Source organism: Hippopotamus amphibius, chromosome 9, assembly GCF_030028045.1.
Source record: "Hippopotamus amphibius kiboko isolate mHipAmp2 chromosome 9, mHipAmp2.hap2, whole genome shotgun sequence".
NCBI lineage: Eukaryota > Metazoa > Chordata > Mammalia > Artiodactyla > Hippopotamidae > Hippopotamus > Hippopotamus amphibius.
Genome location: NC_080194.1, coordinates 88,173,661 through 88,186,356, shown reverse-complemented (window position 1 = coordinate 88,186,356; position 12,696 = coordinate 88,173,661).

The window sequence follows — 12,696 nt, the reverse complement described above, 5'->3', positions numbered from 1 at the left end:
AAGGCTCTGTGTATTTCACTTTAAAGTATAATTATAGGGCAAGTCCATAAGGCCATGGTTGCCTTTTTTCCAGATAAGTGATTAGATAGCTTTCTGCAAAATAGACCTTTAGAATTTAAAAAGCTTGCAAACAATACGCTGACAACTTAGTTAAAAGAGAAACAAGTGGAACAAATATCACTAGATGTTACTTGTTCCAAAAGTCAAAAGGCTAACCACAGCCATGCCAAACATCTGCAAATACTTTCAGGCTTCTAATCCCTGATCTTTCTTTAGTTTCAGGTATGAGTGGAGAGAACTGGGGTGCTATGGTTCTTATTGTCAACTGCTCAAAATTTGTTCCTCGGCTGGCTTTCAACCTTTGACCCCTTTGGCTGATGTCCTTTCCAGGATGGGTTCTGGTCATGCAATGTCTTACATGTTACGTTTGTTTGCAGATTTTAAAATGCTTTTGCTTAAGTTATTTCCTTGCAAAAATACTTGGAGGTGTGAACCTTTATTACTCTTTCACTGATAAAGAAACTGAGGTCCTGAAATGTTAAGTGACAGAGATGCATCAGTTGAACTCAAGTTCTTTGTTACAAGATTACATGTTCTTTCCATTACCTCTCTGCCCATAGAGCTCTGAGCTGGGGTGGGAGTGGGTATGTAAGAGAATAAAGAAGACATAGGAATGAAGAAAAGAAAACAGATTATTGTTTTTTGGGGGGGAAGTGACAGAGCTGAATTAGATTGCTTTCTAGGACTTTTTTCAACTTTAAGCTTCTCCAGTGTTAAGGAAACAGAAAAGGTAAAAAAGAAGAAATGAAAACAATGAGACATCAACAACAAAGAGCAAGCATGCTACCCCAGGTGTGTAGCCATCATTACAACTATATCATGACTTTCTTTTGAATTTTCACCAATGACTGAATGCCCCCATTTTGAACACTCCACCGCCCAGGTAGCTACTGGTTTCCTGGTACCAGTATTACTGTTTTACACATAATGGTGAACAGACTGAAGAGATCAAATTAAATCCATTTCCACTTTAGGATGGGAAATCTGTTTGGAACAATCAAGGGAGTTTGGAGCCGTAAGCATAGGTTTTCAATTGCCATCAAATGGTAAATTGCTTAATGTCAGTTGGCAGTAAGTGGACCGATTTGTACCCAATTCATATACCGTGGTTGGAAAGGAAGAAAACAGTTTCATTTAGCTAGGTTGTTCTTTTCTGGGTTCTTCCTGCATGGAACTCTGAACAGTCTGTGGTCATTTTCCTTTATTCCATCAGTCCTCTACCCATCCCATGTGGGCCCCATCCTCCCTTGTTGGTAGGACAGGCTTGGAGAAGCTCAACTTTAACTTCTTCCATGCCCTCAGAATCCCATTTAGGGAATGGCTCCTGCAGGGTCCTTAAGGAAACAATGTTAGGGGTGGAAAAGAGTTAAGGCAGCTTTCAGAAGCATTTCGTTTCCAACTAGAGCTCAGTTTCGGCCCTGGATAAAACTGGCTTACTAGTTATTAGGCTGAATTAATGGGTCAAGCCACTCCCAGAAGTTGCCTGAAAGACTCCTCTTGGAGAATCCAAGGGATCAAAGGAATGCTGGGGTGACAAAGCGGACACATGAAGACTCAAGGTCCCCCAAGATCTGGAAACAATGCCCCACCCCCACCCCCCGGCACTGACAAACCACCATAGAGGAAACACAGGTCACTGGATTGTGGCCTGCTGAAATGTCATCATGCAGAAGCTCAGCTAAATCCATGCTCCAGAGACTCCCCAAATGAGAGAAAGCCGTGTGAACCCACATGGGCCAATCTGAGCCGGATGAGGGAAGATAGTAGTCTCATTTTCACATCTATAGATTTTATGCTCCCTTTGGCTGGTAATTTACATTTATATAGACTCTTTCAAACTCTGGGTTCTAAAATGGCTTTGCTGGTGTATATGTACAGGGCACCACTTTGTATCAGCAGTTTGCTCTGTAGATGTAAACAAAACCTGACCATCTGTATTTAAATAAAATCATGCGGCTCAGTTTTAACTTGGTCATTTTAAGCCATTACCATACTTAAATGAATTCCCCTGAGTGTTTTTTTTTAAAGAGTACATAAATACGGTGCATGGTGCTACTGGAGAAACCCTTTAGTCTGACTCCATTTGGATGCCAAGTGGCTCTATAGCTGCATGACCTCTGTGATTTATGTATGAACATAAAGAGATGCAATGTAGCAGATAAAAATACAGGTGAGGATTCTTTCTTTCCTTTAGCCTAAACCCAAAATGTATATTCCACTCCTTCCCAGGCATTTGCCCAAAGAAATAGCTGGGGAGAAAAAGAACAGAAATGGAAATTGCTGTGTGAATTGTTAAACTCCATTAGGGTGTTGACACCTATTGTTTTTATGGAAAGAGGCTGCTTCTCCTGGTGGAAAGATTCCTGCATCTAGAGTCAGAAGGGCAAAGTTTGAGCCAAATCACTGCAAGTTAGGAGCAGTGAGATCTTAGTCATGTCACTAAACCTCACTTTCCAAATCTGAACTGGAGGTGTGTATACTGACTCTGTTTGCTTAAGACAGTTGTTGAGGAGTGATGGACGTTTGTCTGAGGCATCCGACATCCGTGGATGCCAGGGTCGATTTGGCTGTCTGATTGGTTGGGCTGAGGTCCCTCTCTCTCCCTCTCAGTTGGAGAGAATGGCCTTTCCTAATAAAGGAGGACTATTCTTAAGTCACAATTATTCGAATAGATGGACGACCCCTAAAGAGGATTGTCGTGAGGATGGAACGTGATCATATATATAAAAGAGCCTTGTTACCTCTAAGAGGCCATATGGATACGTACGTATACCCATGCAGGAACTCGCTGGAGCTTTTTTTTCCCCCTAGCTGGAGTTCCCAGGATCACTAGGGGCATCTTGCTCCTGAATCTAAGATGCTTTCTCTCTCCAAAGCTTAAACATGAACTGTTGCGTATCAGTCTCTCTTGTACTAGAGTTATTCATACGTGTGCTGTTGTATCCCTTAGGTCAGAGTTTCTCAGTCTTGGCACTATTAACATTTTAGATTAGATAATTCTTTGAGATTAGAGGCTGTCCTGTGTGCTATAGGATGTTAGCAGCATCTCTGGCCTCTACATATTAGATGCTAGTAACACCCTCCTTTAGTCATGACAATTGAAAGTATCTCCAGGCATCACCAAATGCCCCCTGGGGGGCAAAATGGCCCCAGGTTGAGAACCACTGACTTAGGCTGTGACCTCCATGCAAGTTCTATACTTCCTTTTAAGTTAGATCCTTGCACCAATCAGCATAGTATCCAGCTCTAGCAGGTGCTCAATAAAAAGTAATTGGGTGAAATTAAACTAAACAGCTAAGTTTCACTTTGGTACAGGAACCCCTTCCCACCAACTTTCAAGCCTCTGTTAAAGAGGCCAAATTGAAAAGCAGACAAAGTATGTTGTAACTGTTAAGCACAGTGGGCTCCATGAGGAAACACCTGTCAGCAAAGAATGTAAGTTCATGGCATCCCTTGACGCAGATTTAGAGGAGGTGTGATCGACACTATCCAAGATGGTCGCCAGGTGCCCGTGCACAATGGGATCCAGGGAGCTGGGGATGCGTTTACACCTGTCTGTCCATTTTCATGTCACCTTTTTTCCTTTTCTCCATTCTCCTTGACCAGAGATTTGCTCACGATACAGTTTTCCAACTGGCTTTGGGGTCTTTTTATTTATTTATTTTTTAAGCTCTTTATTGGAATATGCTTGCTTTACACTATTGTGCCAATTTTTGAGGTACACCAAAGTGAATCAGCTGTATTTATACATATAACCCTATATCCCCTCCCTCCCGCGACTCCCTCCCACTCTCCCTGTCCTGGCCCTCTAAGACATCACCTATCATCGAGTTGATCTCCCTTTGTTATACAGCAACGTGGCTTTGCGTTCTTGACCTTAGGGAGTTATCATTGTGCTGGTGGCCAGACCCAACTGTGTCCACAGGCCCAGACAGGAAGAGAAGGGGAAGGGATACGTCGAGCTTAGTCATTCCAGATAATAAGGGACTGTGGACTTGGGGCTTTGCAGAGAGGCTGTGCCTTCTGTGATTTAATGAGCAGATGGAGTAGCAGTTCCTGGAGGTTCTAAACCACAGGCATGTCCTCTGAGTGTGGTTGGCCAGCCTTCAGAGCATCTCCCCACCATGTGAGTAAAGGCTGTGCCCTCAGAAGGCAGTGAGTTCTTTCCTGTGGTTCTTCAGTGAAAGCAGAAGCCTTTGCTTTCTTCAAGCTATCATACCTTTCTCTGCTCCTTTCACAGTGAAATGCCTCGAAAGAGTGATTGGTGTTGGTTGCTCCCATTCCCTCTGACCCACTTTCTCTTGAACGCACCATAGTCAGAATTTCATCTCCATCACTTGACAAAATTGAGCTTGTCAAGGTCACTGTGACCTACCAACTTCTAAATGCACAGTCAGTTTGCATCCCCATCCCACCTGATCTATCCCATTTACCCAGGTGGTCATCCATCTTCTTTGAAGTTCTTTCTTCACTTGGTTCTCAGGACATCACACTTTCTTGGTTCCCTTCTCCCTCCCAAGGCCATACCTTCTCTTTGATCATCACTAGTCCTGCCTCATCTTATCCCACCATTCCTAGCCTCCATTCTCTAGTCCTCTCATCCTCCCCCTCCTCCTCTCCCTTCCCTTTCCCTCCTTTTCCCTCTTTCCCTTCCTTTCCCTCCCCTCCCCTCTTTTCTATGTACTTCTATGCACATGGCTTTATGGAGTGAACTGTGTCCCCCTCAAATCTATATATTGAATGCCTAGCCTTTAATGTGATGGTATTTGCAGATTTGCCTTTGGAAGGTGATTTAGAAGAGGTCATAAGGGTGTGACTCTCATGATGGAAAGAGTGCCCTTATAAGAACAGACACCAGAGAACTTGTTTCTTCTCTCTCCCTTGTCCATGTGAGGACACAGAGATAAGGTGATGTCTACAAGCCATGGAGACAGGCCTAACCAGGGAACTGAATTACCTGGCACCTTGATCGTGGGGCTTCCCAGCCTCCAGAACTGTAAGAGGGAAATATCTGTTGCTTAAGCCACCCAGTCTATGTCATTTTATTAGCAGCCCAAGCAAACTAATACAAATACTATTCGCTGGCAATTCATATACTTATATACCCAGCTTGAATGTCTTTCCTGAACCCCTAGCTTATATATCTAATTGCCTATTCAGCATCTCTCTTGGATGGCTACTAGGTATCCCCAAATTAACATATACCAAACTGAACTCCCTCACCCCAAAACCTACTCCCACAATCTACTCCATCTCAGTAAATGGCAATTCTATTCTTCCAATTGATGAGGCTAAGAACTTTGGAGTTTTTCCTCTCAGATTTCACATCCAATCATTTAGCAAAGCCTATAGCTCTTTTTTTTTTTCCACTTCTTTAAGAACTTTTATTGAGATACAATTGACATACAATAAATTGCATATATTTAAAGTGTACAATTTGATTTTTTTTTCTTATTAGTAATGTATATATGGCAATCCTAATCTCCCAGTTCATCCCACCCCAACCGCCCCTGTTTTCCCCACTTGGTGTCCATATGTTTGTTCTCTACGTCTGTGTGTAGCTCTATCTTCACATACATATCTAGGACCCAATTGCTTTTTACCATCCTCACCCTTCACCAATTTAGTTCAAGCCACCAGCATCCTCGATTACAGCAGTAGCCTCCTAGCTGGCTCTAGTGTCTCCAAACTTGCCTAATACTCCTGCCATCTCCCAGTATGTTTCCACATAGCTGCTAGAGTGATGCTTTTAAAGTGTAGGTAAGATCACGTCACACTTCAGTTCCACCTCCTCCAAAAGCATCCATCTTAGGGTAAAATCCAAATCTTACTGTATCCTAACTTCCTACATCTGGTACACTGCTGTTGCTCTGAGCTCATCTAGTCACTTGTCTCAACCTCATCCCTGTTCAGTTTTCCCTGCTACCCTGTCTTCCTTGTTATTCTCTTCCTCAAATGCACCAAGTATTCTCCTTCCTCAGAGCCTTTGCACATGCTGTTCCTTTTGCCTGTAATACTTTTCCCTCACATACTTGCATGCATCACTTAATTATCTCCTTCAAGTCAAATAGTCATCTCCTCCAAACCACCTTCCCTGACCATCTATCCTTCCTCAAATACTCATCTCCCCATCACTTTTGTTATCATCACCCTGATTTATTTTTTTGTATCACTCAACCATATTTCTTATTTGTTTACTTTCTTATCCTGTTTCCTCTTCTAGAATATAACCTCCATGAGTTTAAGAATCTTGCCTCGTTCCTCTGCTGCAACCCTAAAACTGTAGCAACTTCTAGCTCATAGTTGATGCTTGGTAATATTTCATGAATGAATAGATACCTGCAATTGTAAAAGCCAGCGTGGCCTTTGTCAACAATTTTCTGAAAGATTATAGTTCATGGTGGTTCTTTATCAAAGTAAATCATCTGAACTTCCACATGCCACTGATTCTTTTTCCAATGTAAAATGTGTTTTTATTTTTCAGTTGAAAATGAGAGATATAAGTCTGGTGAACATTTCCATCTCTAGTGTTCTGCTAATGTGTGAATGTACCAAGGTGTCCTTTTATTATGTTCCGTTTAATTCAGCAAACGTTGATTGTTTCCCACCGTATGCCAGGCTCTGTGCTGGAGACAGAAATGCCATTTGCTTATACATGATGCTGCCCGCAAGCTGCTCACAGCCATATAGGAATAAGGAATGAAGAGCATCCTCTACGCTTTCAAAATTTTAAAATTCTGATGAATAGTATCATGTGTCTATTCTTATCAAGAGGTGTAAGCCTAACAAGGACATTAATGCCCTCAGGCAGATGATATTTCAAACTTCCTCGAAGAGAAAGTGCCAGAACTAGATAGATTCATGTGGTCCTCAGAGCACAGCACTGATACATGCCTTAAGGGAGATGAAAACATAGAGCTGTGAGAGTTGGGAAATGGGAACAATCCCATCTTTTGGGGGTGGGGGGGGGTGGATATTATGGACGGTTCATGAAGGAGACCACAGCTGAGCTGGCAGGTAGGGAAATAGGGCAGTGAGAGCTAGGAGGGATGATCACAGGAGCACAGGTGTGCAAGTGGGAGACTCTGTCTCTTTCTAGAAATGGTCATGGCCAACTGTGGCTAGTGCCTGGAGCACAGCAGGGCAGTCAATGGAAATGGAGATTAAGAGGAAACTCAAATCACGTTTGGTATTATTTTTTTCCCCCAAAGTAACAGAATTGACAAACAGGAGCCCTGTTGTTTTCGTAACAAATTAGCAACAATTATATTCTAGATCGGATAATTCCCATTTGCTATGTAATGCCCATACAAGGGGTTTTGGAATCCTCAGAGAGGATTAATTTATTCATAGCAACTTTTTGGCATATTTCCATGGTTCTTTCAAGCCTTTGAAAATTGATAACCCATGCAGCATCTACAAAGACTATTTGCCACCGACCAGGACAACCCGTTGCTCTCCCTTGATGGATACGAGTTTACTGGAAGTGCCTGTTCATGACCATGATGGAATTTCCCCCATTCTTTCACTTTTCCCATCAAGCCCACATCTGCTCACCTCCAGGGTTTGATAAGAGGTCGCTCTCATTAGCTCCAGCAGCTCAAGCTCTGTCTGAACGGGATTCCAGTAAGGATGGCTACACAATGAAGAACAGTCTGCCTCTCCGAAGACTGTGGACCCAAATACTGAGAGGAGCACTGGTTTTAGTCGTCAGACACACGCTATATACCAAAAATGATTACAGACCATTATAGCCCCAAACGCAGACCATTATGACAAGAATTCGGAGTTCTGGCCTCCTGATAAAAATATAGCCAACATCTACCTGTTCTCACAGTCCATTTTGATACAGTTTTATCATGATGTTGGTCACAAAGCAAAAATTGGGGAAGGCTTCACAGATTTAAAGCATTTCAGAGCTGGAGATATAATAGGTTATTTGGTTCAATTGTCCTAATTTATAAATGAAGAAACCGAGGGGCAGAAGAGGTTGCAGCTTAACAAAGGTCAGTTTAAGGCAGAGCTTGAACTTGAACCTGGGACTGCGATTCTTTCCATGAAGAAAGGTGGCCATCTCTCAGTGACCTTCTGTGGGAGAATCTCCTACTGGCTGGGCTCTGGATCTCAGGCCCTTTAAGTCCTCTGTAGCTCTTACCCTGTCCTTTTGGGATATGCCTTCCCTGCCTTAGTAGGTCTGGGCATTAGGTAGGTGCTGTAGCATCAGCTTGGCCCCCAGGCTACAGGTGAGCTCTGTGTATGCAGTGGAGCTTGTCTGTCTGTGTTCTGCATTTTTACACTCTGCCTGGTGTCTCAGAGGAGCTCAATGAATCTTGGTTTCCTTCCTCTCTACTGCGGAATCTATGTTCGATTGAATTGATGTGGTTGGGGAAGAAGGTGGGTCTTTGATGGAGGGAGGTCACAGTGACTGTTGAATTCACCAAGTGTGGGAGGGTTGGAGAAAAAAGAAATAGAAGGAGGGGATGGGAGACTAAATGGAAAGAAAGACAAAGGGTGGGGAAAGAGTCAGGAAAAGATCACATTTAAAAGCACAAAACTGGTTCCCGTTTCAATGCAAACACAAGTTCTGAGCATGTCACATGTGTTCAGCCGGTGCAAGTGATTATGCAAATTAATTAAAAAGAGGGAGGAAAGAGAAGGGGCGGGATGATGGGTCCACATGGAAATGCTCCCAAAGATCCCTTACAACCCCTCCCTCCCCATGAGTTTTAGCGAAGGATATGGACTCCATTTGTGCTGCTGCCATAAGAAAGAGAAGGCATTAGCCCTGAGCAGACACAGGAAGGCAGTTTTTACTGCAGAACCAGATGGGGTCTGATCAGCTACATGGTGCAGGTGGGCTTAACTCCCATGATATTAGCTCAGCAAGTGTCCGGGGGACTCAGTTTGCTGCTGTTCACCTATTTTCCAGTGGACACCTCTCAAAAGTACTAATTCCACCATCAACCAACCCAGAGCCTGGGGGCAGCCCAAATGCCCCACCTGCCTCTGCAGGACTCAGCCTGAACCAGGAAGCAGAGGGGAGTGGGCAGTGGGACTTCCCGTCCTCAGCTGGTGCCTCGGAGGGAATCAAACAGTAGATGGTCTCAGATGCAAGCTGGTGGGGCTGGCAGCTTCTGCTGGGGTTTTGTCCCTGCTTCCCAAGCAGGCTCAATGGAACAGCCTGGACAAGTTGGGGCTGGAACCCAGACACCAGGGATGCTTGGGGAGTGAGCCTTCAGAGTGTCTGGCATCATGCCAGCCCAGAGCGCGCCTGCTGCGTGCAGGAAATATTGAACATTCTGAGTCTTAAAGAGGGAACCTGGAACAGTTCCAAGATTACACTTAATACATCTGCTGAAAGCTACAGAGAGGGGAGATGGGGGGAATCTGCAAAAATAACCCTTGCATGGCCAGGAGGGCCCACAGAATCAGCACAACATAGGTGATGGGAGTAAGAACACAGATCACCCCTTACCTCAGGGTAGCGCATACCATTTCCAAAGCTCATTCAGACACATGGCCTCTTTGTTCTTCCTGATGGCTCTGGGAGGTAGGCAGGGAATGTTATTTTAGATAAGTTACTAGATCATGCATTTGTATGCTTTTTACAGCACTTAACCTAGCAGGTTGTCCAGTAAATGGCGAGTAAATGATAGATGAGTGGAGAAACCTGCATTTTGCAGGTAAGAAACTGACTCGGAAGAGTTAAGCTTATTGGAAAGCTTTCAACATGGGGCACTTACTACAAGCAAGGCATCGTGCTAGAACCTGGGAAGACATGGTTCCCTCGCTTGAGGAGCTCACCGTTGTTGGGGGGGGGGAGGGGCGGAGATGGCCAGAAACAAGTAACTAATAAGTGATCATGCAATCTGATAAGTATGTATTTACATGACTACAAAAGGCTCTGGGAGACAGAAGAGACTGATTCCAAGCAAGAGGATGTGAGTGATTTGCCCGATGTAGCAGGAATTAGTGCTGAAACTCCTATCCAGGTGTTCAGACTCATCATTTCTTTGTTGTACATTTCCTCTGGTTAGGAAAGTCCCTCCTGTTTCTCTCGCCCCCACATCTACCCTTGACTTGTTGCCAATTCATTCCTGAAGTCTGGACTTTATCTTTTGGCTATACTAGTGGTTTAAATTAAAATATTTCATGGGAAGGACATTTACGTGAATTAGGGGTAAGAGAGTAGGCTTTCCTGGGGGTAGAGGGGGAATTCAGAGGTGAGGGCCTTGAGCTTTATGAGTTGTCTGGGAGTTTGTGTGGGATAAGACAGTGATTAGGGAGAGGGAAATAAGAGGCCGAGTGACTAGGGATGGCTGAAAGGAAGCATTGCCTCTGCAATTTCACTTTCCTCCCTCTAGCATATTCCTACCAATATAAATACACCATATACCTATGCAAGCATGCAGATATACCTGTGTATGTATGTATATGTACATGTGTGCATGCACACACACACATACATATACATGCACTGACAGTCTTTAAACCTGTCACCAAAATGGGATGCAAAGCACTTCTTACCCTGACCAATTGTGTAATGATGTTTGCCTGATATTTGTGAGCATAGGGCTGCATGTAGCTTGACAGCTGTGGGTTTCAAATTTTATTAAACTTCTGCCTCGTTCACAGTCTGATTTCTTTAAGGCCTTATCTAATTGCCTTGGGCCACAGGGCCCACCACCTTGGTCATGTGCAAAGATATAAATTTCACCATGTAATTGAGGGCAAGTAATAAACTAATGTATAATAAATAGCAAAGAATTTTGATGATCTGTGTCCTGTTGGAAGAAGAATGGCTCATAAAAACAATTATTACACGATCCCTGCTTGCATTATTTACATGGTACCTGCATACTCTCCTTTCTACAAGCGCTGGTGGGCATTTGGATCTAATCACCAGAAATCCAGGCATTTCCAAATGCCAACATGTGTGCTGACATGTAGCCCAAACATCTGGGTTGTTGACTGAGAAATGTGATTTGCAGCAGACCACTGAGTGCCAGGGGCCCGCAGCCTGTGTATGTCACCTCTTCCAGGAAGGTGTCTGTGACTCTTCGGTCTGATTCAACTGGCCCTCCTTCATGTCTTCGGCGTGCCATGCTTGTGCATTTACCTGTCCAGCTCTCTCCACAAGGATGGGAACACTTTGAGAAAACTGATGGTTATTTCCTCCCAGATATTTGTTGAATGAATGAAGTACTTACTGTGTACGTCTCCACCCATGAATCTAACACAGTGTCTTGTACCAAGAAGGAAAAACAATAAATATTGTATATCTACATTTGTGAGTAGAGAGGATCAGCTGCGTTGCATTACACAGTTTTCGTTTAAATGTCTCAAAGCCTGAGGAGCCCTTTTTACACTGCTCCCCCAGCCACAGGGAGAAAACAGATAAAAATAATGAAGACACTGAAGCCCGCAGAGAAGGGGTATAAATTCCCAGTGTTCACTCGGGGAATGAGGCACGGAGCCCAGGGTTTGGATTTCACTTCCCTCTGCTCTTTCCCTCTTGCAAATGTGCCTCCCTCGGCCTCTCTCTTCACGTTAGAAGCCAGCCGAGTATTTATATATTCCAGGGCCTCTCTATGTAAATCCACATTCCATAAATCCCAAAGCTTTTCTTCTGTTTCAGAGCAAGAGGCTGAACAAGATATATGTTTCTGTGTGTGTGTGTGTGTAACCAGTAAATGACTTTTTTATCGATCCACCTCTTCTAAAGGCAGGTTTGCCTTCTGTAGATTTCAGGTGTCTGTCCCTCCCTCCCTCTCTCTCTCTCTCTCTCTTTCTTTCTCTTTCTCTCTCTCCCCCTCTAACAAACCCCTTCCTTAAGTTCTGAGACTGTTTCCTCCCCTTCATCTCTCTCTTCCCGCAGGTTTATCTGATTTCGGCTCTGTTCAGAAACCACCGGTTTCTCCAGAGTCTTGTATTTCCTGCCCGCCGTGGCCAGCATCCTAGGATGCTAATCGGATTTTGCTGTTTTTCTTCACACTGAGTCCTTCCCCATCCATTCTGCCCTCTTGACTCCTATCCTCCCACCCTCACCTTCATGGTGCATAGGCCTATTAAATGGTGTCCAGTCCAATTTCTGGCACCCAATAAATCTAAATTTTCAAGCTTGGGAAGCCAGGCTCACCCACTGGCACCTAGATAAATGAGTCCTCCATGAGAAACCTACACCGGTCATTATTCAAGACTCCTGAAACCCCAACACAGGATTTCAGGCCAGAGAAAGTCAAGTTCTCCTTTCCTGCCTCATCCTCCGAAAAAGAAAATAACCCACAGCCCGGGGCCTGCATACAGATGCTCAGAGCAAGAGCATCCCAGCACCCAGCCGCTCCCAGCACCCAGCCTGCCACTCCCAGCATCCAGCAGCTCCCACGTCACCTCATCAGGTCACCCCATCAGCTCATTGGCTTTGAACTGAGACTTAATATCCGGCACACGCGCCTGCAATGCTCCGCTTGCCGGGGCTTGGAGCCTGCAGTTGAACAAAGAGCCTCCGTGCAATGTTTCATTGTTTGCAGCAAGCGCAACCAAGGAGGGCTTCTCTCCCCCGTCTGCTCCGCGGTGAATCCCTCGCCTTTTGGGAGGTGGGGGGAACTGTGTTAACACCCGAAATCTGCACTTCAT